We start from the raw sequence: 25,584 nt of genomic DNA on the forward strand, positions 1-25,584 counted from the left end.
GTGCTTGATACTTACAACAGGAAAAGAAAATTCGCGCTGAAAAAAAAATTTGACAAGATAATAGAAAAAAAAAAACAGCTCGGCCAAAACAGTACCTCATACCAGAGTTTCAACGCAGCTGTGACGAAACGGATCAGTATATTGCGCTTTCAGTGGAACGCGAGAAAATCGAATTGACTTTATCAAAGCTCCTCCTGAACGATGACGCGCCCATCAAGCACAAAAGGCGGCTTTATTGAGCCTCTCGGAGACAACAGTGGGGCTGTGTTTGCCAACTGTTGTACTGAAATCCTGTGGGACAACCGCCGAAAATTTCTTAGAACGTTTAAAACGCTGGGTGTAACATTTGCAGCCAAACGCCTCTCAGAGGTAAGCCCCCTCTCCCTCTCCCTGTTTGTGCATGCCTGTTTATAGTCGCATCTCAATATCGGCCCTCCGACTACTGAGAAAGCACAAGGATATCCTCAACCCTACTATACTAATGTGGACGCCAGGTCACACAGGGCTCGGCGGAAACGAGCGCCCGCTACAGCCCGAGAATGCGCCCTCCGGGCACCGCACCAGTCGCTTCGTGACCCAGAGCCGGTCCATCAGTAGTACCGTGCACTTCTGCAACACCACCGCCTTGCCAGATGTGCCTACCCCCCACTGCACCAGAAGCTCACACGAGAGAAGGCTGTAGCCTGGCGGCAACTACAGACACACACATACACATACACAATACAGCCATACACAATACACAATATACATACACATACACAATACATACACAACATACATACACATACACACACAATACATACACAATACACATACACAATACACAATACAGCCATACACACCAGAATATATCCGCCAGCATGCCCTCACTGCAGCGAATATCCAAAACGGTATTAGACTAGGTGGGCTTGCCAACACATACCAGCAGCCCCCATTATTCGCACCCCCCCCCTCCAGCAGTGAGAGATCGCGCTGTGCGGTTCGGACCCTCAGAACCGGGCACGCAGGACCGCAGCCGCCGCAGAGGCCCTGCACCACGGAGCAAGAATATGTAGGAGAGGAAACGCCCATTGCGGCCGGCGAGATCAAGCAACCAGATAATGTCACAATGGTAACTACGGCGACCTATGGAGCTCCGCAGCTGCGGCGTGAACAATTTGAAAGCGGCCCCTGGTTGAATGTATTAAAAGCAATACTGTTGTTTGCACCATTCGCCACAAGGCGTGAATCGCTATGCGCTCGAGCTGCTGCGCGACGCGGGGACGAAACGCGCGTTTATCGCGGACGCAGAGCGCGCGCGCGCGTGCGCGCCTCACTTCGAGCGCATCGCACGCGAGATAAGGTCGTGCGTTTACTGGTTTTACATTTTTTTGCGTTTACAGGTTCGTATTTTGGACTTGGTGCTTGCGCAAGATTGCTTACGCATTAAAAGAAATTTCCCATTTTATCCGCTCGTACTGGCCGGTTTAATTCGACGGAAAATTAATCGCGACGGCGGGCTCTTCAGCCAACGGGAGCGCAGAAGAGCGCGCACACTCTCGCTTCGGCCACGGAATGTTTCCGCGGCCCCGCGAAATGCCGGCGCGATGCCGCGGCCGGGTTGGACTGGGCGAGCGCGAACAGAACGCGCGCCGGCCGTGGCGATGACTACGCACTTCCTTCACTTGCCGCCAGATGCCGCACACTTGATGATCGCCAAGTGCTTATGACGTTATCAGGCTTCACCAGGAAGCTCAGTTTCCCCTCCTATTTTATTATTGCTCCGTGGTCTACCCTCTTTCGAGGGGAGTGCCCACTACAGACGTATTTTGTGGCCTGTGTTTTCAGGTGTTTGTGGTAGACGCGTGGTTTTCAACTCACCACGCCTGACCCTATGTGAGTGTTATTGTGGCTCAAAGGGCGCTGATTGATCGCCGAAGGCTTCACGATGGGCGTTGATCTGTGCACGTACCGTATTCGAGTAGGCTGCTTTGTTCTCCCCGGTTGCTCTGCGCGTAACGATTGTCCGGTGTGGCTTCAAGCCGAAAGTCTTACTCTACATCTGAGTACTAGGGCAAGGTTCTCGCTGGTCCTGCTTTGTCTCTACTTGCTTGTCTGTGCTGGCGACGTGGAAACGAACCCCAGGCCGGAGAAGTTAGATCAGGTGTTGACACTTGTTAAGGAACTGATAACATCAAACGACAAATTGCAGGAGGAGGTATCTAGCAAACTGGTATTGCTGCAGCCATTGATAGACTCCCGACCAACTCTGCACCAGGCCCCGATGAAATATGCACCAAACTACTAAAAATGACTAAAGTGGTCATATCCCCGATCTTAGCTGCTTTATTTTAACAATCGATAGACACAGGCTGCGTACCGTTTGCTTGGAGAATTGCCCGTGTTATCCCCATCTTCAAGTCAGGCGACCCATATGTGCCTCTTAATTACAAACCGATTTCTTTAACCAGCATAGTTTGCAAACTTCTAGAACACATAATATCATCTGCCGTAATGAGCTACCTTACAAAACACAGCTTCTTTTTTTCTAATCAACATGGTTTTTGAGGGGCTGTTCTTGTGAAACTCAGTTATCCAATTAATGACTGATCCCCATAATACAGTACATTCATCCTCACAAATAGATGCTATATTCGTAGATTTCGCCAAGATCTTCGACAAGGTCCCTCACATCCACCTAATGGGAAAACTTACTGCTCTTATTGTCGACACTGAGGTTAACAGGTGGATTATGAACTTCCTAACCCATCGGTTTCAGTCAGTAACCATTAATGACCATTCCTCCTCTTTAGCTCAAGTAACTTCCGGTGTTCCACATGGCTCAGTCTTGGGTCCTATCTTATTTTTAATATATATCAACGAAAACACCACTAATATCTGTTCTACTATCCGATTATTTGCGGATGACTGCGCCATTTATAAGCAAATCAAAAACCCCCAAGATTTCTTATGCTTACAAGCAGACCTTAATCAATTGACGAAATGGTGTAGGGATTGGCAGATAGAAGTAAATGTGCCCAAGACTAACGCCATAACATTTACCAAAACTAGTGCGTCTGCTCCCCGTCACTATTTTCTCAATAGTATGCCTGTACAAACCGTAACCATGGTAAAATACTCTGGGTCCACATAACGTCTAACCTGGAATAATCATGTCGATACGATAACCAGCAAAGCTTCTAAATCACTCGAATTCATTAGGCGCAATCTGCATTCAGCTAACACATCCACAACGCTTCTGGCCTACCAAACACTCGTTCGATCAAAGGTGGAATATGCAGCGCTAATCTGGAACCCCCATTAGTCGTATCTCGTAAATAAATTTGATGCACTCCAAAATAAAGCTGCCCGATTCATTCTCAGGAACTACTCATGAACCTCAAGTATAACAGAAAGGAAACAATCCCTGAACTTAGCACCTCTACAACTACGGCGGCTTCACAGACTTTTATCCCTTTTTCATAGGCTATACCGCAGCCAGTCTTCTTTCGCTGCCACTCACATAATACCTGCTGATCGCGTTTTTTCCAGTTTAGATCATGCATTCAAAGTTGAACCAATATTCGCGCGTAGCAACCTATTTTCCTTCTCGCCACTCTTACTTGCTAATCGTCGCTGGAATCAGCTCACAGGTAACATTGTCACCCTCATTAACCCCGACTCATTCAAACAGTTGCAGTTATTCCTCAAGGTATAAATCATTTTGGATCATTTTTTAAGCTGGGTAATTTTTTAACTATCGCATTTTAGAAATTGGATTTAACTGTTGTGCGCCTTTTTGTGTACCCTCTTTTTGCAACTATGTATTTCGCCATGAATCTGTTTGTATTCGCATTTATATGGGTATTGCTGGTTTTAGAGTTACAATGTGTTTTCTTTTTCACTGCGACCCCTATGTAACGCCCGTAAGGACCTTTATTGTAAATGTATAAAAAAGAAGCATGCGTCTCGCGTATAATGCGGCGGGGCCCGGTGAGTAACTTAAATCCTCTATCCAGTCATACGAGGGGATATAGTGGATGGCACCTGTTGTGACGTCGTATGGTGTCCTAACATTAGCTCTGGCTGAGTACGAGTTTTCCTCCCACTTTCAGCTCTTAGTTGCATGGGCAACGCTTAGCGGAAGCTCCGAGGGGAATTCTTACCTCGAGGTTTTACCTCTAGCTCTATGTAGGCCTTTGATTCCCACGTACGGGTTTTGCCCGGCGGCTTGCACGGCACTGTACCTTTATGTGCATCGCTTACACGAGCAAAATGCACGCTTCCTGCGGGTGGATATCGACCCTTATGTCCTGTCTGGGTACTTTGGCCACTTTCTCGAAGGGAGGCGTGGACGCCGTTGTACCAGAGGAGTCTTCTGTTACTTGAGCGTGACTATGTCACTCACAGTGGGGTCGAGGTGGCGAACTGCTGCAGGGTTTGGCGGAACTTTCACCGCTACCATGGCTGGCACTTCATAGAGTTGGCATGATCTGCTGCTATTAGCGGTACTCTTTCAACAATGGTCGCCACACGGGCGGCGGTTTTGATGACTTGCCGGGATGTTTTCCTTGTTTGAATGGCAACTTTTCCCTGGGGGAAGGAGCCGTTGCGCTGTGATAGCAGTTGCGTCTGCCGCTCCCCGTCTCTCCACTAGGCCGGGAGCGAAGAATCTACCGTCGGGTCACCTCGGCTTGACAGAATGGTGGTTCGGGTCTGGCTTAAAGCATGAATAGAGTGCTGATGTGTCCTCTTGGAACCTTTAAGTGACCCTCCCCAGGTTCAAAACTGCACCAAGGAATGTTTTGCAGTTGTCAGGTAAACGATAACTAACAATCATTCGTTCTTAGGTCACGCCAAACAAGGAGCTCATGTGGAGACCGAGAGAGAGAGAGAGAGAAATAACTTTTATTTGTCCAGTTTGTGGAGGAGAGCTAGACCTCCACCCTAGGCGTCGGCCAGGAGCCCTTGGGTCCTAGCAGCGTCTTCGGCTAACTGGACGGCCCAGACTTGATTCGCCGGGTCTGAGCTGAGCAGTACGATCTCCCACTGCTCATTACTGCTAATTTTGCGGCTCTGAGGAGTCGCCTGAGGACATGCCCATAATATATGTGCAAGATCGGCCCGTTCCTTGCATCTCCGACATTTATCTGAAAACTGTCCAGGATAACAATGACTATACGCGACGGGGTTCGGGTACGAGTTCGTCTGAAGAAGCCGCCAAACCACAGATTGCCTTTTACTGAGGGATGGATGAGCGGGGGGGTAGCGGGCTCATTGAAGCCGGTAATGAGTAGTTAGCTCCCTGTAAGACACAAGCCTGTCTCTGCCCGTCCAGCGGAGCGAATGAGCGTTTGGGTCAGAAGTGTCGACGACAGCTCGGTCGGTAAAGCCTCGAGCCGCATCGTGCGCACACTCGTTTCCGGCCAGGCCCGAGTGGGCCGGTGCCCATATCAAGTGTATCTTCCCGTTACACTCGTCATGGGATCAAGATTTTAGGTTTTGGGACGCCTCGGGTGAAATTCGCCCTCTCGAATAATTTAAAATAGCCGACTTTGAGTCGCTAACAATGAATTTAATTTTTGGAGAAGCTGTCATCGCCAGGGCGATGGCCGCCTCTTCACCCACCTCTGTGTCCGTCGTGCGGACCGAGCATGAGGCAATTGAATCCCCACGGAAATTGACCACTGCGAGGGCCATGGCGTCGCGAGCAATGTAATCAGCGGCGTCTACGTATACCACGTCCTCTGATTTTCCATATCTTTTGTGTAGGGCTTTGGCCCTGACCTGTCGCCGCTCTTGGTTATGTACGGGGTGCATGTTTTTCGGTAGCGGTGGTATGTGCATGCGATCCCCTATTTCCGCTGGTAGGTCTATTTTGGCTCGGGGTATCACTGCAGGAAAAATGCCAAGTGATTTGAGGATATGTCTGCCGGTTAGACTCTGGATAAGTCGCTCCCGCTGTGACAGCCTTTGAGCTTCGATAATCTCGCTGAGGGTATTGTGAAGCCCGAGTGCCTCGAACCGTGCGGTTCGGGCTGTTAACGGGATCCCTATGGCCTGTTTATAGGCCCGCCTTATCATGGCATTTAGCTTGGCTTCTTCATCGCGTTTCAGGTGCAGGAATAGGGCGACATACGTTACTCTACTAATGACGAAGGCTTGTACCAATCTCACGAGGTTGTGTCCTTTCATCCCGTGGTGTCGATTGGCTATTCGTGAGATCAGGCGAGTTGTTTGATGTACGCTCTTTTCGAGAGCGAGTATGGTCTCTGAATCTCTGAATTGTGTCCGTTGGCCTGGATGCGGAGGCCCAGGACTCGGATACTTGAAACTGTCGGGATGCGTTGGCCTCCGCATGTAAAGAGCTGGATGTCCGGAGGTACTGAGTCTGTCCGGCGTCCCCTGCTAGTCGGGCGATAGAGAAGAAGCGCTGATTTCTCTGGAGAGCAGTTCAGGCCACGAAGGATCACGTAAGTTTCTATTACCTCTATTGCCCTTTGTAGTGTGTCTTGTATCTGTCCGTCACTTCCACCCGGAACCCACAGCGTGACGTCATCTGCATACAGGCTGTATTGCAGGCCGTGACTGTTATCCAGGAGTTCGGGGAGGCCAATCATGGCTACGTTGAACAGGAACGGAGAGAGGACAGAGCCTTGCGGCGTCCCCCTGCTCCCCAGTTCCAGCGTATCCGATTGAACACCCCCTACGCTGAGCGTTGCCGTGCGGTCAGAAAGAAAGTTGCTAACGTAATCGTACGTCCTTCGGCCTAGACCCAGTTTGGTTAGGTTTTCGAGGATGGCCGTGTGTCTTACGCAGTCAAATGCTTTCGTGAGATCAATTCCCAGTATAGCCCTGGTGTCTAGTGGTGAGCAATGCGCTCCGTCTATGATGTCATGTTTAAGTCGAATCATCACGTCTTGTGTTGAGAGTTTAGGCCGAAAACCGATCATTGTGTGTGGAAATAGGCCGTTTTCCTCCATGTATTTGTTAATTCTGTTGAGGATCACGTGTTCCATAAGTTTCCCGGCACATGAAGTAAGAGGTATAGGTATTAAGTTTTCTATGTGGAGTTTTTTGCCTGATTTGGGAATCATGACTACCTTCGCGGTTTTCCACTGGCCCGGGATTTGACCCCGTTCCCAGCACACGTTCATGTATCGGGTTAAGGCCTCGACAGAATTGATGTCCAGATTCCGTAGCATTTTATTTGTAATGCCGTCTGGACCCGCGGCGGAGCGTGTTCGCAGGTTGTGAATGGCACCTCGTACTTCGTGCACCGTGAGGGGGCGGTCCATGGTTTCGTTCCCGGTCCCTGAATATGGCGGGAACACTTCTGCGGAGCAGTCCCCTATGTACTTCTGTCGAATTGTTTCAATTAGCTCTTTGTCGGAACCTTCAAATCTGTGAAGCAGAATACTCAAGTTGTGCCTTTGCGTGGTCTTGCTACTTTCCGGGTCAATGAGGCAGCGGAGAAGATTCCAAGTTTTCGCAAGACCAATCTGAGATTCCATGCTGTCGCATGTACTGTACCAGTTTTGCCGCATCAGCTGATTGGCGTAGTTTTCAATGTCCCTATTGAGGGCATCAAGACGTCGTCGTAAGTTACGATTTAATTTTTGTTTCCGGAGTCTCTTTTGTAAGCCTTGTTTGGCCTCCCACATGTGTAGGAGTTTAGCATCAGCCTGGTAAAGATCCGCCTCTACCCGGATATCCATGGTGGCTTGCTTAGTATCTCTGTGCAGTTGTTCTGCCCATTCTTGAATATCGCCTATGTCACTTGTAAGAGGGACATCGTTTATATCATAGACACGCTCGGCGTCCCTGATCTTGCGCAAGGTATCCCAGTCAACAATCCTAAGTTGTTTCCCATTGTGCTTGGCGATCCTAGTCTCCACTGTGATAGTGATGATATAATGGTCACTACCTAAATTTTCGTGTGTGTTTAGCCATGTGGCTTCTTTGCGTGTGTTTTTCGTGAACGTAAGGTCCGGAGTCGTATCATCGCTAACACTATTTCCCATTCGTGTGGGGTGCGCCGAGTCTGTCACCAGGGAAAAACCTTCCTGGTGCGCGTCGAGCCACAGGTTCCTACCCTTAGTCGTGGCCCACTTGTATCCCCACTCCGTGTGGTGGGCGTTAAAATCTCCTACTATAATTATCGTGCTCCCTCGAGCTAAGTCTAACACTTTACGAAAAAGCTTAGCGAATCTGTGGTTGCTTCGGGGGGAGCTGTAAATGTTTAGTACAAAAATGCTGCTTCCCCTGTGTTTTCTATCTGGGATTAATTCTACAAGGACGTGGTTCGCAGACGTCGTGTCCTCTCCGATGTCGCGACGCACGGCCGGAAGGTTCCGCCTCACAAGAGTGACTACTGTTGGTTTCTTTTTTGGACATTCACCCGACGCGTCTTCTTCCAAATCGCAAAATGATTTATAGTTAGAGAGTTTTGTTTGGACGCCAGTTTCCTGGAGACAGATGACATCCGGCGCTTCATCCGGACCTGTAGTTTTAATAAATTGTTCTAAGTTATCTCGTTTTTTTTTTTGGAACCCCCGACAGTTCCACTGCCACAAGACCAGCGCGTTACTCTTTCCCTGCTACAGAATCTATGGGCGATGCATACTCAAGAGAAGTTCTTGTGCCTTCCACCAATGTGGGTCAGGAGTATGGTTTGGTGGTTTTAATGGGACCCGCGCACCCTTCCCGCCCTGCTCCGAGGCGCGGGATGGCGGCTTCTAGAGCTGTTACTCTGGCGTTCAGCGCTGCGATTTGAGTTCCAATACTCGCGGCAAGGGCGTCAAACTTGGCGCCAAGTGTGGCGCTAATTGTCTCGGTAAGCTTTTCACCGAATTGGAGGAGCGTTCCTTCATTAACGTATTTATTTCCACCCGACGGGGCATGGCTTTGATCTGAAGCTAATTCCTTCGCTCTGCGTTTCGATGGAGGAGAATCTGACTTCGATTCTTCCATCTCATCGCTAGACGAATTATCAAGGATCGGAATTTGCGGTGGTTCTGTTGCCCCAAATGGCTTCTTTGGGGGCCCAGTTTTGCCTGCTACCTTCCCAGATTTGCAAGAGGGAGCGACTGATTTGGACGAGGATGGTGTCGTGCCATCGCTCGCGCCTTTGAGCTTGGAGTTCCAGCATCTGTTTGATTTTTACAATTTCGGATTCCTGTTCTGCCCTCCCTGGGCTAATTATGTCCTCCGTTTCTATGTTATTCGGCAGAGCTTTGCTGTGGGAGACCGCACTAGCCCAGCTCACCTTGTTTTGTTGATCGCTGCCTTGTGAATGCCTTCCATTTGGGGACTTGGATCTGGACTTGCGTCTTGCACCCTGAGTGCTGGGGCTGCGGCGCCGCGACTTTGATCTCGACCGACGTTGGCTTCCGGTAGAGTGGTCGGCTGCCAAGGTGTCGCTTCTGCTTTGTCGGTCTTGACAAGAGAGGCGTGGGAAGGAGCTCGAGCGATCACGCGTGTTGGTGTTGCAGTCTTGCTTGAAGCTGGGTGACTTCAGGATAGTGTTACGTAAGTCGTCTTCCTTTCTTCTGTAGTTTTCTTGTCGTTGTCTCTTCTCCCATTTACGCTTCTTGAGAAGGTAGGGGGTGCAGAAACGAAGTGGACACTTTTTGTCGCCGGTCGGGTGATCGAGGCCGCAGAGCGCGCACATTAGTTCACAATCGTGATCTTCGGTTGGGGCCTTGGTGCCGCAGCTCTTGCAAATCTTGTTTTCTGGGGCCGGGCTGACATCGGCGCGGTGTCCAAGCCTGCCGCAAGCATCACATACTTCGTGTCTCTTCTTCTGTAAGAAACACCTGTATTCGGCTCCGCGGTAGTAAATGTAGTACGGTACCGTGTTGCCTTCAAAAATAATGATGGCCGAGTTGGTTCGACCCATCCTCCTTGCTTGAAAGATGGTGGGATTTTTCTTGCATACGAGGCTTCTAGTAATATCTTCTGCACTGTCATAATCCGGGATATTATAAATAATCCCTTTTACGGTGTCTTCACGGGGCGCTGCGTACGCGGTGACTTCGTACTTCTTCTCTCCGAGTCGAAGTTCTTGCACGGCAATATATTTCTCTGCTCGCTGTACGCTGGGAGTGCTGGCGACGATGATGTTTCTTATAGAGTTGATGCGAAGAAGATCCTCCGATGCCTCCTCGTATCTGAGGCCTGTCGCGCGGAGCACTCCGTCACGTAACCCCGCGTTGCTAACCTTGGTAACGTCTAGCCCCGTTCGCGGTCGTAGCACAACCTTAATGTGTTCCTTGGGCAGGGGCGGCTGCCGTGGCATCCGCTTCTGCCGGCGCAGCTGCTGCTGAGCACGTGAAATCCTGTTCCCAGAGCGGGAGCCGGCATCATTTTGCTCGCGCTGGAGCTCCGAGGTTGCGCTTAGCTCTGTGAGGGCTCGTGCGCCACGTCGGCGATGGCTCTCGAGCCACCCGGCCTCCTTCGTGATTTCTTGAGGTGAGATAGGCTCACCTTCCACTTCGATGCCTTCGAAGGTACCCGCGAGTCTGGGCGGCACCCGGGGGCGAGGAGGGGGGGTGCCAGCCGGCTGGGACTAGGCCGCCGCTGCCGTTACGCCGCGGTGAGGCGAAGCCTTGAGTAGGGTTAGCGGGGCGGCCCCGCCTTGGATGAGAAAAGCGGCTTGTGCGAGCCAGCCGCTGGCCCGATCTTCTGAAGAAAGGTGTCCTGTAGTAGCGGAGACCTCTAGATACACGTCGTGGTGATTTTCACTGGGAGACACGTAGAAATTACGCCACAAACGGCTGGAAAAGACGGAGCCCATGTGGAGTGCATACACACTATTCAGCCCCCTGGTGGCCAAAAAAAAAAGTTAATCTTTGGAGCACATGCAGGCTTGACACTAATGCCAATCAATTATTGTCTGATATATCTAGTTTCATAAATCTGTCTGCCTTTGTTATCTGCCATCAGACTCGACGCGGTTGTTCAGTGACTAAGAAGTTCTGGGGGGGAGCCGAAGTACGCTGGTTGTGTTCCACGCCGCGGCGGCCGCTTTTCAAAGTCAAAAAGCAAAAACACCCGGTCTCTCGAGATTTCGGCGCATGGTTCGGATTCCTGGTTGGGTTATGAGACACGGACGCCTCCAACATGGCTAGCTTTACAGCTTGTGTACCGTTGATGTGTTAAACACTATAATTTATCAATGAATCATTTATTCAGCAATCACGTCCGTACTTAGATTCATCGCAAATTGTACAATGTAATTGCCGATGTTTCTCCCTCATATGGCCATCAGTCCCGGCACCCGTGACGTAACATCTTCCTGGCGGAGCATTTTATCGCTTTCTTTATTTGAACAGCTACAGGCTGCGCTACATGCTAATGTAGCGTAAATGTAAATGGAATGTATGTAATGCAGCATATATGTAGCGTATTTGTGTGTAAATGTATCTATTAAAAATTATTTTACCCAAACTTGAATGGACTGCTCTTTACGGCAAGTCCTCAACACCCTCCGCACTTTGTAATTCTCGGAGAATACTAATGTCATTGCAACTGAAAGCATTCGGCATTCACGACAAGCGCCAAGTATAACTTGCGAGGCGGGTTAAGTGGAAAACTTTAGAGGCATTGAGGATGTCAATACTGATTCTTTAGCTCCAAAATTGTTTGAATTTTATATCGGGCATTTATATGTTCTTGTTTCTCGCGTCGATTTTCACAACTGAAGGTGAATTGTATATGGAGAGGTTTGCGCGAAATGAGATACAAAAGAGCAAAATATACCCATGATTTATTTTTTTGCACTTCTTACACATTGGGCCCCGGACGTTATTCAGAACTGTACTATTGTTATATGTTGCCTGCATACGTTATAGCTTCTTGGGCTCAGAATAAAGAGCGTATTGTATTGCTGACTTTGTTACACATGCAATGAGCACTAGAAATGAATGAGGCAGGATTTCTATTGTTCTTTGAGCGATCGCCTAGGCAATTTTCGCCGAACTCGTATTCTCACAGGTGTAGGCCTATCACCCAGAAATGAGCACTCCTGATAGTATAGTTCGGCTTGCAGCCGGCCATCCGACGTCTCATATATTCAGTAATCTTAACCGTTACGGGCCTGAAGTGTGCTGAAGCTGCGGAAGCGATATAAAACGTTTTACACGACAAAAGATTGACTATTTATGACCGAATAATCCATACATTCTGAGGCCGAAGAGAAATCGGAAGGCAATTCCTTCGGTAGTGCGCTACATCGGAGAGGGGAAAGACGCGATATAAATTCATCTGTTAGTTTTTAAAGGGAGAACCCAGTCGCTTTGAAGATGTTGGAAGACTTTCCTGCAGACCTGAACAATTTCCGCACGCTGCTTGCTCAAAACAGGGGCTACCATTTCAACTTTGCGGTAAGTGAATGTGCAAAAACCATGATGTATGTGTCTTGCACACGAATGTTCTTGTGCGGCTAGCAACAATGTTTATTTCTTTCAGGAGGAGGAGGAGGTAGCCTTTATTGTGGCAGGAAGACTAAGTCAAGTGGGGGAAGGGGATGTAGAAGGTGGGGGGTTTGTAATTTGGGACATCTTAAATGCGTACAGTTCGACCCAAAACAGGTGGGCTCCTTAAGAATGCTGAAGAGGCCGCGTGGGGTGAGGAGAGCAGGCTCGCGACTCTAGTAGTACGTAGAGGCCAAATAGTTTGCCGGCTTTTTATTCGCGGCCAGTTTGCTGAACAATATTGGCACGGGACGAAATCTATTAAATGCTATCAGAAATAGGCACTGCACATAACAAGCTGCTCACGGAGGGCACAGTCCAATCTTTACTACTATAGCCAGGCTGTCTTCACTACAATAGCCTGGAAATCCCAATCGAAGGGGCCTCGTGCGCAAATTGAACGAGTCATATTGTGACGTGGCAATGAAAGCACTGTTCGTAATAAAATGTATTAACAGGCAAATATAAGCCGGTAGCTAAGGCAGCTCCAATGTCCAAGGAACAGCGCGCACGTCCGCAAGGCTCTCAACGTCGTCGTCTCTCTTTTCAAGGCTATGTACCAGCTTGGCGGTGGCGCGTATCCCTGGAGGAAAGGTTGGCCATAATTGAACACCTAGATAATCTTCGCTCGTTCATTGAAGTTCTTTCCTTTGCCAAAGTGCAAGAGCCCGTGACATCGCCTCCGGCGGCGAGAGCACCGGCCCGGTGCAAACGACAGAACAAGGTTACAGGCAGATTGGTTCGCGTAATGGTAGGGCTTCAGACGGGAGGCGCGCACAAGTGGCGACGTCGAATGAGCAGACGGCGAAGGCGTGAGGGGTCAAATTTCCCAGGTCACGGGAGTTACCATGCGTAGGATGCGGTAAGGGCCCGTGAAACAACAGTGCTTTGTTTCAGACAGGCCGAGGTGGCGCGATGGGGTCCACAGGAGTACTAAAGTACCACGGGTGCAGTACACATCACGATGGGCTTTCTGGGCTGTTTGTGGTGTCGATATCCTTGTGCGGGCAACCGGTCGGGCCAAATCAGCGTGCGCTGCCGCGTCTCGTGCACATTCGGTTGTCGATGTCCCCGAGTTACGCAATACGGTGTCCAATGACAAGGCAGGCTCGCGCCCAAAAAGAAGAAAGAAAGGAGAGTAGCCAGCAGTATCGAGGCGAGAAGAATTATAAGCTAAAGTAACGTAGGGTAGTGGTACGTCCCAGTCACGGTAGTCGGCAGATACGTACATGGCCAGCATATCGGTTTGCGTCTTGTTGAAGCGTTCAGTAAGTCCCTTTGTCTGTGGGTGATAGGCGGTAGTAAGGTCCTGCTTGGTACGGCAGGAACGAAAGGAGGTCATCAATAACTTGAGACAAGAAGTACCGCCCACGGTCTGTAAGCAGTTGACGAGAAGCCCCGTGGTGCAAGATTACATCATGTAGGAGGAGGTCGGCTACGTCTGTGCCACAGCTGGTGGGGAGGGCACGTGTGATAGCGTAACGCGTTGCATAATCGGTGGCCACCGTAATCCACTTGTTTCCCGACCGGGGCAAGGGGAAAGGGCTGAGGAGGTCCAATCCGACCGGAAGAATGGTTCTGCAGGGAAGTCGATTGGTTGAAGGTTGGATTCGCTGGAAGCAAACGACGCGTTTTTCGGCGTTGGCAGAGGTCACAAACCGTCACGTATTGCCTCACGGACCGGTAAAGGCCCGGCCAGTAAAAGTGCCGATGTACGCGGTCACAAGTCCAAGCCACGCTAATATGATCAGCTGTAGGTGCGTCGTGAAGCTCGCGGACGACGTCAGAGAGGAGATGCTGAGAAAGAGCAAGTAGCTCGTGAGGCTCGTTTTCGCGGAAATTTCGGCGGAACAAGACGCCATCACGTAGAGTAAATGCACGCATAGAAGGATCGGCCGGCTCGGAGCTGAGACGTTCGATGATCTTGCAAAGCGACGGATCACGGCGCTGGTGGTCAGCAATGTTGAGCACGTCCGACAGAGCGAATACGCCGGGGTCATTGTCGCGAGGGGGAGGGGGTCAACAGGGTGACGAGACAGGCCGTCCGCGTCCCTGTGCATTCGACCAAACTTGTAGAGGACCGAATAGCCGTATTCCTGTAGCCGTAATGCCCAACGACCCAGTCGTCTGGGGGGTCCTTGAGAGCGGAAAGCGAGCATAACGCATGGTGATCCGTAACTACAGCCAATGATTTGTGTACAACTACATACGGAACTTGCTTACAGCCCATCCAACGGCGAGGCATTCACGCTCATTGATAGAATAGTTGTGCTCGGCATGGCTTAAAAGGCGACTGGCATACGCTATCACTCTGGTGGGACCGGCCTTTTTCTGACCAATACCGCTCCTATGCCATGGCCACTTGCATCAGTACGAACTTTTTTCGAAGCTGCATCATCGAAGTGGGCCAAAATCGGACAACGGGTCAGACGGTCAACGAGAGAGGAAAAAGCCATGGCTTGCGCGGCGCCTCACGAAAATGAGGTATCGGTCTTCTGAAGAATCGTGAGCGGGCGGGCTATGTCAGCAAAGGTCTCGATGAAGCGGCGGAAGTAAGAACATAGGCCAACAAAGCTGCCAACGTCCTTCGCAGATCGAGGTACAGGAAACTCTTTGACGGCGCGCACCTTGTCAGGGTCAGGTCGCACACCATCAGCGTCAACTACATGTCCCAGGATCTTCAGTTGTTGGCAGCCGAAATGGCATTTGGACGGGACGAGCTGGAGGCTGGCATGGCGGGAGACCGCCAGGAAGTTGAAGGTGTGTCTCGAATGATGGAGCAAACACGATGGCGTCACCCAAGTAGCAGATGCACGTCGACCACTTGAAAGCACGCAAAAGTGAGTCGATCATACTTTCGAATGTCGTAGGTGCATTACAAAGACCGAACGGCATGACCAAGCCATCCGGCGTCACGAAAGCGGTCTTTTCGCGGCCCATGGCGTCAAGAGCAATATGCCAATAGCCAGATCGTAGGTCGATAGACGAGAACTAGGACGCACCGTGACGGCAATCGAGGGCATCATCTATGCGAGGGAGCGGGTAAACGTCCTTCTTAGTGATTTTATTCAAATGCCGGTAGTCAATGCAGAAGCGCCACGAACCATCTTTCTTTTGCACAAAGACGACTGGTGATGCCCACGGACTCGAAGAATATTCAATGACGTCCTTGTTGAGCATTTTCTCTACATTGTTTTCGATGATTGCTCGTTCCGTATGAAACATCCGATATGGTCGCCGGGGTATAGGGCCCGCATCGCCGGTATTGATGCGATGCGTTACCTCCGAAATCTTGCCTAACGGACGGTCGTCTAAATCAAAGATGTCCCGATTGGATGCGAGAAGCTCGTGCAGTTTGCGAGATTGTGAGGCGGAAAGGTCTGACGACATCATCGTTGTTAAGTCATAGGAGGTCAGCGGATGACCTTTCGGACCGTCGGGCGCACTTGATGAGATATCAGTGAATACAGAAGAGAGCCGGCATCCATCGAGGGGACAAACAGTGGCCAGTGACATTCGCTGTGGAAGCACTTGGCAGGAAGGACCAATATTCAAGAACGGCAAGCTTATTTGATTTTGTGCGACCGGGACGACTGTACGAGGAAGCGCCACGTCGTGTCGTAGGAGAGCATCAGTCAGAAGGGAAACAATGTACTCGCCGTCCGGGACAGGTGGGCACGGGGACAAAAGGACATAGGTTATGGCTTTTGAAGCTAATCGGAGGTGTTCGGCAGAGCATAGATGGTGATAAGGTCCAGTGTCGGCGATAGGACCGATCGGCAGATCCAGACGAAGGATACCGGAAGCGCAGTATGAGGGCGGCGTAACCAGTAAGAAAATCGATACCAAAAATAATGTCCTGGGCATGCGTCCAGGACAGTGAATAGGACTGGAATTTTGTGTCCTGCGATGACAACTCGAGCTGTGCAGAGACCTGCTACGGTGGGTGACCGGCCGTCGGAGACTCGTACTACGTTGGACGCAGCAGGCGCGGTAACTTTGTGCAGGTGGCGGCGAAGGTGCGAGCTCATGACCGAAATGTTCGCACCTGTGTCTTTTAGGGCGTCCGCGCGAATACTGTCAATATAAATTTCCAAGAGATTGTGTTTCTTCGTATTAGTGAAGGGAGGATTTTCAGGCCAGGTCGGAAATGCAGCATTACCTCCGGGAGCTGCATGAGCTAGTTTCCGGGACGATAGCGGCGTAAGAAGCAGGCGAGGAAGGGCAGCGGGGTTGGGGCGAACGAGACTGGCGGCGTTGTGGGGACTGGAAGCGGCCAAAACGGGTGATTAGAGAACTGCCGGAAAAATCACGGTGCTGGTAACCAGGCATGAATTGGTGGGTCCTGTCGCTGGAGTAGCTTGTATCAGGAAACCTTGGCTGCGGCGACGACGACCAGCGGTAACAGCAGTAGCGAGACACATGATCAGTGGGAGAACAATTGTAGCAGATTGGATTGTTGTCAGCGGTGCGCATTCCGTAGAGCTGCGGCGGCGGTAACGGGGTGGGGCGTCGTAACGGCTGGGCACTCCGCTCCGTGAAAAGGAAGTGGAGGAGCTTGCGGGCGCGTGCGAGCACGTCAGAGCACACACAGGATGAATTCCCAGGTTTGCAACTTCTTTACTCACGACTGCCTGGATGAGTGCTACCGTCGGGGCATTTCGGGCATGGCCGTATTGATGCACGATAGCTGGAGCAACGGCCTCTATTTCGCGGCGCACTACCGTCGTCAGACGGTCGATATGAGTCGACAGGTCATCTGTTGGCGGTGGACGGGGTGGCGTTGCCGAATCCGCACACGACGATGTTGCTGCATAGAATAACGAATTGGATATATCAAGGAGCAGATGTCAGTTTTGAGTAACGACTAAAAACACACGCAGTTTTCCCGAAAACCTGATTCTCCCTATCTTGTGGGCTTTATGAAAACAATATTTTAAAGCGGTGCTTAGACACGTGAGTATATTTACGATATATGCAAAAAGACAGCTCATTATCCCTAATGACCTGCGATTAGATAACGCCTGAAAAATAATTTTATCCCTTTCGCTATTGGCGGTGAGCGCGACCACGGGCGGCGCTGCTAAGCGCGCCTCCGTGACGTCAGCTTAGGGATTCTCGCATTTGTCGTCTGCTTCAGTCGGGCTCGCTCTCCGTGCTGTTTCTTTGCGCTCGGTTCACGTCTGATGCTTCTCAGCACCAGATTTCGCGTGTGCGTAAATTTTTATCACAATAAAAGACTTAAAATCGCATACACTAGCTCAAGGCGTGAGTTTAAGTATAGTTTTGGATACCGCTATGGAAGAAACATTGCCAGCGTCGCCCCATTCCTCATTCCTTGCGAAGCCGGTCCGGTGCGGAGCGTGAAGAGTCGGAGCGGGCGTCAGCTTCTGTATTCAGCAATCTTTCGAACAAAGTGAACAGCCAGCTGATAGTAACCGACAACAGCGAAAATAGAAGACCAAAACAAATTTGAGGCCTTCGGGGCTGTCAGATTTGGCAGAAGGAATTACAATTCCCGGTAATCATTTGTAAGGTAAAACAGTTTTTGCAACCTTTCCGAACGCTCGAAAGTATTATATCCCACCACTTTACGTTGTCATGGCATGAAAGTATGCCGACATGCACTATATATGGCGCGCAAAAAATGTAGGTTGAGTTCCGAATAACGTACTGTGTGCATAGGCGCGTGCTCGTTTTATACCAGGCTTCTAACCAGTATGGAGGTTTATTGAGCAAAACGAGTCACGTCTACGGTAAAGATACAGTAATACTATGTTTGCTCAAACCTGGGTGATATTTCGGTTTCATTTCTCACAGCCATATCGCCCCAGTAGTCAGATATGCGTTATAGGAAAACTGCATTGAGGAGGCGGAGGAGGAGAAGGAGGTGGCGGAGGAGAAAAATTTATTTAATAGTAAAGTCGAGCTGATTGGTGGGCCGGGTCCTCAGTCCAAGACAAGAGAGTAAGAGTAATTTTCTTTAATTCATAGAACGCCATCCCAAGTAGACCAGGATTTTTTCTTTACGCCTGGAAGGGTTGGAAAACGATTAAGAGCTGCTTGGAAATATTAATCGGTTTCGATTATTGTAAAATATGCACGTATACTACTTATTACGTTCATAAGCGAGTGTATAAAGCCTTTGACACCGTAATCATCTCATAATTGTTCGGGTTGAGAGCCAGTTCGTTGTGATAATGATGGTTACAATAGAAATTGGGAGCACGAAAGTCGCCTTCGAGTATTCCGGACAACGTTGTCTGGGGCGCGATCGCGGTGGCGTAGCACAAACCCTCTTGTATTTGCTTGTGAATAAACAACGCACGCTGCACCTTCTTGTATGCAGCCATGACGAAAGCCAATTTGTGAAGAAGGGAACGTATGCCATACAGCTTGAAGAAAACATCCACACTATATCTTTGAGAGCCTCCCAAACATCCATTAACCTGCTAATAAGATGTTTGTGACGCTTCAGAAAAATTAATGCGCTGGGCACAAAAAAAAAAAAAACAAGAAACATTCATCTTATACAAGTCAAGAACAACGAAGAAATAGAAGACAGCAGTTTTATTTCCTGCTGTGCGATGCGCGTGTAGGGGCCCGCTGCTTGGCACGTAGCATTCGACTCTTAGTATTCGTAAGAACATCTCAGAAATACTGAAAGAAGCCGTCGCATTTTGAATACTTATCGAGAAACTCTGAGCACGGAACCTCGTGAATAAGCTAGAAAGGACGAGTTACACACGATCTTCTGACCGATGCTCTTTGTTCTCTCTCCTTTCGTGTGTTGCAAACTTGTGGTGTAACAGCTTGAAATCGTTCAGATGTGTCAGAAGCTGACACAAATAACTGAATTACTAAAAATAGGCTTTTTAATACGTTAAACCATCAAAGCGGGCGATTTCTAGCGCAGGCACTGCTGCCCCTTATAAGCGGAGCGTAGCAGACGACAGCGGCGCGAGTACCTAAGCCGACGTCACAGCCAGAGGGCGCCACCCAAACATCTCGCCGCCAATCTCGTTGCTGTATTTTTAAAGAATTCGCAAATATTGAGCTCCAACATCATGATCACAATGTGCCCATGAACATTGAATCTGTTTGAATCAGCAGTTTGAATATGGGTTGGTATCACGTGTTAGGCATTTTTGCCTCGTTAGGGGGTCATTTCAAAAACGTTTTCCGCCCATTGGATGGCGTCGCAAGGGAAAATCCTTAAACTTAGTTTTTGTGCATTTGTATGAGTAACATTTATTAGCAAAAACCGATTTCTTAAAGAAATCAGGGAAACATTAACGGGAGGACCTTTGAGAACACCCATTTTGTTACAAAATGAAGAATCCCCGAAATAGTGTTGGTTAGAGCGAACCCCTTAACTGATTTTTAGGGAGTTTTAAGGGCTACATATATGAGCAAAAATAACTTAAACGTGTTAACGGGACAGCAAGATAATCTCGCACTTACGAATACACAATTACCGGTTTCCGGCAGTAGGAGCTTAACTTCGGGAAATTGCGCCCTAGTGAGCCCTTACGCCATGACACAAATCTACTCCCGAATTTTCAACCCTGTAGGCCTAACAGTATTGGTTCGGCGTTGACGCTTCAGTGATTCAGTGAGTCAGGGAGTCATTGATTCAGTTACTCAGTCAGCCAGTCAGTTGGCGCTTCACTCGATAGGCATAGGTAACATGGGCTGCTACGGGAAGGCGGGTAGCTCAGTGGGCGAGGGGTATGAGAACGCGGGAAAACTGGACGGGATTCCAAGTTCAGAAAGCTGTAAGTTAAATGTTCCATCCCGCACCTTGGCACGGGGGCTAAGAGAAAATCTTCACACAGATGTTTGGACAATTGTATGGGCACCATTCAGAAACATCAAACACTTTGATATATCAATGGGTTTTAGACTTATTGAAGAACGTGTAAAATCAAGAAGTTTTCCCGAAATCTTTATTGTCCACCAGAGCATTCTGACGGGCTAGTTGGTCTGACACGATGGAAGTATTACTTAGATGTTATGGAAGATGTCATGTCCCTATTAGGTAGATGTATGGAAGAACGTTTCAGAACAAAGTTTATAGATACCTAAGTAAATTACCAATATCAGCGTAAACCAGTTGAATAAATGAGATTGAATTGGATAGCCATAGCAAATAAATAACCGAAAATAATTCATGGCTTTTCGCTCTCTCCAAGGTGCAAATAAAAAAAATTCAGAAATATTAAGATACTACACGATAAGCACAATAAACGCATTAATTTTGAAGTGGTTTGGCTAGCCTTCGATATCACCGGTAGGGCATTTTCTTGTAGATAGGCGTATCATTTAAATTTGTTTCGTCCTTTTACGGGCGTCAAAGGGCGAAGTTAAAACATTAGTTTCGTGCATTCGTAGGAGTTACATTTATTAAAAAAAACAATTTAATAAATGAATCACCGAAACCTTTACAGAGGATATTTAGGAAAACAATTTTTTTCCAAAATCCAGAATCGCCCAAATAATGTTGCTTAAGGCAAAACACTAAAACCACTTTTTATATATTCTCAAGGGCTACGTGTATCACCGAAAATTGCTTCGATACCTGAACGGGTGGGCAAGATATAACGCATTTACTAAAACACAATTTACCTCTTTCAATTGGTTAACAGCCCAATTAAAAAAAAATCCTGCCTTAGTTATCCCCTACGGCATGACAAAGGTACACCAGATATTTCAAGTCTAAGGCTTAGTAGTTTTGTCTCAGCGTTGATGAGTGAGTGAGTCAGTGAGTGAGTAATTCAGTACGTTAGTCGGGCATTTCTCTATAAGTAAAGATGGGTATTGCCGCAAACCACGCACTAGGTTGGTTTGTTTATGTTTTGCTTTTGTCGCCTAGCTTCGCCGGGCTGTGTTGTGTGTCCCAAGTGAAGCCCATGTTCCATTTTTTTCTTTCTGAAGCCGCACGAGTATCTCATTTGATGGTGAGAACGTTTCTCCGTAACGCCACTAGTCTAGAATACTATTCTTTTGTGTACAGCGTCCCGCACCGAAGGAAAAAATGCCCGCGGAGCTGACGCCGTGGCATTCGATTCGCCGCACTCGCCCGCAAACGTCACTTTCTTGACTGCCGCTTTACCGCCTGCGTAACCCTGAGTTGTTAGGGGAGCACAAGTCCGCTCTAATAAATTTATTTCTTTCCACCAAGACAACTGCGTCGTATTTGCCTTCATGACACCATAAAGAAATCCCGCTGCATATTCTCTTTTTGTTGTTCGCTGCCTAAATTTTTTAAAAACAATTACAGCGTGTTCTAACGAAAAAAACGTTTTCAGGATGGAAGTTGCAATCTTATTTCTATATACTCTGGGGGGAAACTTGATAAGCCACACTATACAGGCTTGACAGTTCGAATGTTTGTTTGGATTGCTGATAATACGTGAGTACTAAAGACGAAGTTTCCCCTCATATTTTTGCATTATATTTTTAATATACTGCTGACCTTCTCATTCCAAGTAGAAAAGGTGTGTACGAGTTACAGCAAAATTAAACCTAACCTCATTCCGCCCACAAATACAAAAAGAAAACTAACAACGACCAAAGTAAAATTAGGCCCAAGGAAAGTGCAAAACCGTTATTACCACCAAGTACACTTCAAAGCCACAAACTCTACTTAAGCTGAAATATACGTCATGGCAAATTTGCAATAAAATCGGTATGCACGGCTCATACTTTCAATGGTATAGGTAGAACAATCGTACAAAATCAATTTCTCCATCAACTTCAATCGGAGGCTCTATTGATAGTGATTGATGGTAGGTTGTTCTCTAGTGCGATTCATGACAAAAAAACATTTGGGAGAACATTTTTGTGCCTTTGGGTATTGGAATTGTCCTTTATCGTTATTTCTTGTGAAACGCCGTAAAAGTATGAAAAGACTGGTAAAAAGAATACAAGAATTAACATTATTAACTCATTTACTTCAGAAGGGCATTTAAGTTGGGCTCTTTGGAGAACAGTGACCACACTGCTTGCCTAGTGTAATTTCAAAACAAATCAAACGGCTAATGGTTGTACTCGATCAGTTTTGATAGTAATGAATATTTACGCCTTTCGGGCGAGGAGATGCACTCATGGGATTGGCGGAAAAAAATACCATCCGGTTTATAAACAGATTCTTCCACAAAAAAAGAATAGACAATCGACACGGAAAAGTGTCGATTGCAGAAACACGAATTGTGCAAAATCTACATGGGCTAAGTACGATTTTTAGCAGAGATCTTAGGACGGTTAGAGGCAAGGTAAGGATAAATAACAAAGAAAACTCGTGAAAAGCAAAGCGTGACGTCAATGAGAGCCAAGACAGAGCACTTTGATATAACTCTTGAAAACAAATTTGCGATTACAAACGAGGAGAATAGGGCTAGTGTAGACAGGGCCAGTGACGATGTAACCCCAGGAATAAAAGAATTTACAGCAGCTATCGGAGAAGTAGAATATAGAAAAAATGCTGGAAAGCAAACTAAGAGAACCGAGGAAGGAACTGCGAAACGTAAGAATATGACAGGTTGAAGTAGCGTGAATTCAGTTGAGTTAGCAGAGCTGTTTAAATTGATAAACAGAAGTAATAAAAGCGACATTTGTACATATACCACGGCAGTGATGACGAAAGCGCTAGAAATAGAAGCAAGTTAGAAAATAGCTAAGAGGACGCTCGCCTTCGGCAAAGACAGAACGTGCACACGGAGAGGCGAGCAGGGTAACTTTACGCACAACATAAACGAGATGATAAAGGTAGCAAAACTATTCTTCACCAGGCTGCATGCAAGCGACATCAGATCAGATGAAACTACTGATACTACAAGCTTACTTTGCGATGTTATTCTATTTACTGAAGAGGTTACTAACCGGGAATCTAACCAACGACGTCAGCTTAACGTTATGCCGAGGTCTTCGGTTCATGCACGCTTCAGATTACAGGGGAGTTTTCTCGACACTTATTTCTTTATTCCTGTATCACAAAAAATGACAATTACCTTGTTGGGCGCGACAAAACACCAATGGCAACGAGGACTGCATCTTTGATTTATATATAGGGTGATTTCAGAAAAGATCGAACGAAGTCTAGCTCGTCGACTTCTTCAATCGGCTTGAAAATTTTCACATCATTCCGTGAATGTTCCAATGTAGAGATTAAAAATTTTTTCACCGAAAGTCTTCTCTAACCGTAAAAAAACACCATCGTCCCGTAGGGGAACCCTGAGTAGTATGCGAAGCAGCCATGGGGTCGACTGAAGTTCCCATTAGTTTTCAGTTCGTCGTTTCAGTTGACGGTCAGCTACGCGTGCCTTCGTTGCATCAGTAGCTTCTTGATGTAGTTTGAATGAGTGAAGGACATAAGGCGCGTTCGTAGCGCATGATACCGTCTCGGTTTGTAGCGCAAGGCCACAGAGCCCGAACTTAGCGCAGTGGGAAGAGCGCCACGTACCTCCCGTTGCGGCCAGACAGTAGTGGGATGAAAACCAGGTACCGTCTAACTATTTCTTTTATAGTGGACTGCGCTGACGTCTGCCCAAACGCTGACGGGGCTGAAAAGACGCGCATGTGCAGTAAATTGCGGACGGCGGACGACGACAACGAAGGAGGGAGGGAGACTGCCCCGAGCATGAGCCCGAACTTAGAAGCGTGTAAAATATGGTTATATTAGTCTTTTTTGGTAAGATGACATGTCATCACCCCGCTTCAAAGGGGAAACCATTAGGAATCATCATCATCATCATGAGATGCTTCGCATTTAAAAGTTTTGAAGGCGGCAAGGTGGACCCTTCGGCCATACATAGCGACATCTAGGTACGCAAATATTTATGTGGGGCAATTGTCATATTTTATGCACAATTTACTTTTGCTGTATATTATCTAAAAAAGGTTCGCTGCTGTCAGATACACCCACTCTTCCCCATAAAATGTCAAATTTGGCTCAGAGCTCAATTTCGCTCTAAATTTGAGCCTAAATATTACAAAAAACACAAATGTTGCAACCTTCACATTTTGGTCACGTGTCCACCATGGGTAAGTTTTCTGACAGGTTTTCATATGCACACGGAATATTTGAATTGTGTACCTTACGGGTGGGATGCAACAGGCACGGCAGTTCGAAGAAAACACTGAACAACACATTTCACGAGCTAATAATGAAACACATCTTTGTTTTTACTCGAATTCTAACCGGATGTTAGACGTTAGTTAGTTAGTTAGTTGCATTATTATCAAAAACGCTGCATCACTTTGTTCCTGGAGCGCGTACTGCGCGAGGGAGGAGCCCTAGCCGCCAGGGTCTCAACGAAGTACTGTAGTGATAGGCACATCCTTCAGGTTTGCAAACACATATGTTTGGTATAAACGGCACTTAAACACTTTGCGGATAGAATAAGTGAGAATGCACCTGAAAAAAGGCGTTTATAATGTCTACGTTGGCAGCACAACCACAAATGTGCACCCAGTATTAACACTACAGATTTAGGAAAAAACGGCAAAACTCTTAGGTATAGCCCCATATTAAAAAAAGCGCGCTTTCAATTTCTCTGAAACTCTCCCACCATACTGACCACTAAATGTACTTGGGTTGGAAGTAGACAGACCTTACGTCATGTCGATACAGGAGGGTGTGCCGCGCGAGATAACAGCCGTGCCAGCCATGCTCCTCGCGGGATGCTGAGACAGTATGTAGTGCTATAGGTACGTCCTTAATATATCGTAGAAAAGGCAAACTATCACAATTAACATGAAATAAATAGACTACACTAGACAAAAGGCAGTTTCAAAGTGAACGTTTCACGCCACAAACAATCTACAGCCTTCCGAAATTGCTCACTGTTGTGTAGCACCTGTCTAGCTAAAGCTAAAGCCTTACAAGTCTTTAATGATTTCATGAAGGCGACTCACATGCCGTTCTGCTTGCAAGACCTGCTCCTGATCTGTTAAATTTTACAAGTGCCATTACTGAAAGCCGGGGAACCAATGCACTGGTCATCACTTTCTTTTTTTTGCCCAAGGTTGCCGAAAACCTCATTTCCCTGCACGTATGGGAAGTGTCCGCAGTAGGCTTTTCACTGCGAAGCAGTGTATATCTAGTCCCCCTACCCCCTGTTTTCAT

Source organism: Haemaphysalis longicornis, unplaced genomic scaffold (assembly GCF_048455015.1).
Source record: "Haemaphysalis longicornis isolate Haplotype H1 unplaced genomic scaffold, Haemaphysalis longicornis Haplotype H1 scaffold_5, whole genome shotgun sequence".
Lineage (NCBI taxonomy): Eukaryota > Metazoa > Arthropoda > Arachnida > Ixodida > Ixodidae > Haemaphysalis > Haemaphysalis longicornis.